Source organism: Aplysia californica, unplaced genomic scaffold (assembly GCF_000002075.1).
Source record: "Aplysia californica isolate F4 #8 unplaced genomic scaffold, AplCal3.0 scaffold00735, whole genome shotgun sequence".
Taxonomy (NCBI): domain Eukaryota; kingdom Metazoa; phylum Mollusca; class Gastropoda; order Aplysiida; family Aplysiidae; genus Aplysia; species Aplysia californica.
The window spans coordinates 2,629-6,057 of NW_004798005.1; the positions used below are offsets into that span (position 1 = coordinate 2,629).

Consider the following 3,429-nt stretch of genomic DNA (forward strand, 5'->3'; position numbering starts at 1 on the left):
AAACCGCTCGGAACCTTGTACTTTAATCAGAGTTGAGCACTATATAAATGTCATTTATTATTATTATCATTATTATTTTATTAAGAGAAATTAGCTTCAACATAAAATTATCATGCAACAGGTTCTAACTTTCTTGACGTACAATGGAGTCTGCTGAAACCAAAATCTTCAGGACAGCCCGATTTCTTTTTGTTTCCAGAGGTTGGTCAAACCGCTATGATTATGGAGAGCTTAGAGTTGGGAGTGCCATGCTTGCAGTTATTTTCATTTTTGGACATTTCCCCCCCCCCCCCCCCCCCATCTACCTCTTTGAGTAAAAGCAATTTGAGCCGTAGGCTGTACACATTGTGCATCCTCTTCAACATTGTGAGCATGCTTATTCTGCTTTACAGTCACACAGAACAAGTAAAAGGAAGCCTATAGAGAACTAAGAAAGAAAGCAAAGCCAGTTGACGCCGATTTAAGCAGACTCCAGAGTATTTTAAAGATAATTGATGAGTTCTTTTTGATCAGCACCTTTCATCATCAAGCTACAAATTTCCAACAAAAGAAGAGGGAGTGAGCGAGGGAGAGGAAGAGAGACAGAGAGAGAGATGATAACTTACTTCTGCCTCTTGGGAGGAGAGGGACCATTGGTGCATGTGTTTTCTTGTCCCGAGGCAGATATGACCGTTGGACTGCACTTCTGAAATAGACAGGAAACATTTACACAATAAAACAGAAGCGGGAAGAGATGATTATCTTGATGTCTAGCACAACCATACTTCCGAAATGGGAACACATTTAGACGATAAAACAGAAATAGGAAGACTAATCTTAACCATATTGTCGGTGTCAGACTCTTAAAAATTGCCACATTCCATGAACGAATGTAAAACTCAAAGAGGAGATAAGTCACTGTAGCTATAAACAAAGACACACTGGCACATGGACACCTTGCAAAATAAAATCACCTTCAATAGTGATGCCTCCGTTCACACAGTGCCTAGCCGTATAAAAATGCTGCCAATATTTCACTGGCTTGGCTAAATAGTAAGAGAAAAAAAACATGTACAAACCTTCCAAGTTTCCTTCGTGATTTTTATTGGGCTCTTCCATCCACCTAGTTAAAAAACAAAAAACATTCAAAAATAAAATTTGCTGTATAATAAAGTATTAGCATTTTATGATATGGGATGTATGCTGACAAAATTAGGTCTTTCTCAGATTTTGGTCCTAAGGAAAAAGGTATGTCAAATGTATAGTAGGAGAATTTTGCACAATTTAGTAGTATGAAATGATAGAAGACATGTTAATAAACTTGAAAAAATGGCTATAGTTGAAAACCTACAATTTTGATCCCTAATTTCGATTTTCGACCAATATTTCCATTTCCAGATTTATGACAAAATAAAACATATATTTGTTTCTGACATGAGGAGTTGCACAGAAGTAAAAAAATAGTTGCTTGATTGATTATGTCACAGAATTATATATATATAATCCATGACAAAATAAAAAAAAACCCAAAGAAATGAACATATTCGACCTAACCATACACAGAAAATAAGGATATATCAAACACATAAGCCCACCAAAGCCAGTTGAACAGTAAATAAAAGATGATTTTTATCTTTTTTCATAGCGCAGCAGAGTATTTTACTCCTTGTATTATCTACAATCTGTCAATGGTAGCATAAGCATAAACCGTTATAAGAACCCAAGAAATTAAATGATCTAAATTGTCACCTTGTGTCAATGGTGGTGTAAAACATATATCTATAAATATATATCATATTTGTGAAAGTTCGTCACTTTGGTCGTCTAAAACTTCCAAACCACTTATCTTTCTAATTTGAAAAAATTAACGGTGGTTCAGAATCATTTAAAGGGTGCATAGTTATATAAAGGAGCCTGAGGTCACTGTGGTTTAATTTTCAATTTTTCATTAGTTTCGTTTAGATCTAATTCTGAGAAAGTCTGTCTTCTACAACGCCATTGTAAACAAGTGAGACTTCCGTTCACACGCAGTGCGCACTGGTCCAACAATGACTTAACGATCGATTCTTTTCAGTCCATTCATTGAACGGGGTACCCAGCTAGTACAACTATAATTTTATCGACATCAATTTACTTACCCATCAAATGTGTAACTCTAGTGAGGTCCATATAGAACTCCCTCCCCTGACCAACTTGAAGATAGCGCACGTGAACAGGTAGTCGAAGAGCGTCCATGTGTCCGAGGACAAGGTCAGACAGCCACTGCACATTTACCACCGCAATCCTCCATTCTTTCGCTTTTTCAAACTTCATGCCCCCGGGCCTGGAGAGAAAAAAACGAAGAAAAAATTACAACCAGAAAGGAGGATGTGAAGAACAATGTGTTGTCTCTCTCAATACTGAAACTGAACAGAAAAACAATGAGAATTAGATAGAATCGGACAATAACACTAAAGTGCAGAGAATCGGATAATAACACTGAAAGTGAAAAGAATTAGAAAATAACACTGAAAGTGAAGAGAATTAGATAATAACACTGAAAGTGAAGTGAAATAAGACAATGTGTTGTCTCTCTCAGCACTGAAAGTGGAGGGGAATCATAAGCAGCCACTTCGTCCTCAATAACAAGTTCACTGGTGTCTGAGTGGTCAGGAGGTTACAGATCACAAATGAAGCAAAGCCACTTCAGTCTTCTTCTTCTTCTTCTCGATCGCATCACACTTGAATTCTGGTGTCTGTCATAAATTGGGCCGTCCTGCTCAGTTCATCTGTCGGCCCGTAGAGCTTCTCTTGCAGCGTCAGAGGGGTTGGCCACGTTTCCTGTCTCAGGGCCCTGTGTGTCTTGCAGTGCTGAAGGATGTGTTCAACAGTCTGGTCCGCCTCTCCACACTGGCATTTTGGTGATTGTACTAGTTTAAAACATTTGTACATACGTTGTCTCAGTCTTGTGTGTTGTGTCCTTAGTCTGAAGACAATCACTTGTTCTTGGCGGGACAGCTCATGGTAGCCATCTGGTGTCTGAGGTGCTTTAAAAAGAATATTTATAATAGTTTTTATTTCTGTGTAGTTAACGCTGTTGTCTGGTTGCTCTGCCACTTCAGTGACACTGCGTCTTTTTGGGTGACCACTGGGGCATGCTTTTTAGCAAGTGACACAGTAACCCTTGTCCTTCATTTGCAAATATCTCGACTTCTATTCAAGATAAATAGATAAATGGATATTTTTTTCAACCAAAGCGAAACAAACGAACAAGCTTTAAGACGATACCAATATAACTCTACAAGCCCAAAAATTGACGAGGGCGTGATTCCATCGCGGCGGCATGGCACATATTGTCTGTGACGATATGCAATTGTGTACCATAGAACATTGAAGTAGCTTCTGTGTTATTTTACGTTTACACTGTCTCAGCAATTGCACACAAATTTCACGATAAATATCAATAAAATT

The 3,429-nt window shown here is 38.1% G+C and overlaps 1 long non-coding RNA gene across 1 annotated transcript in view; it reads right to left on the reverse strand.

The window, feature by feature from the left end:
• LOC106013235 overlaps nucleotides 1-687 on the reverse strand; it is a 3,315-nt gene extending 2,628 nt beyond the window's left edge. Inside the window, exon 1 of the long non-coding RNA XR_004859173.1 lies at nucleotides 606-687. This is a non-coding gene — a long non-coding RNA (uncharacterized LOC106013235). The remainder of the gene's footprint in view (nucleotides 1-605) is intronic.
• Nucleotides 688-3,429: the final 2,742 nt, after the last annotated feature.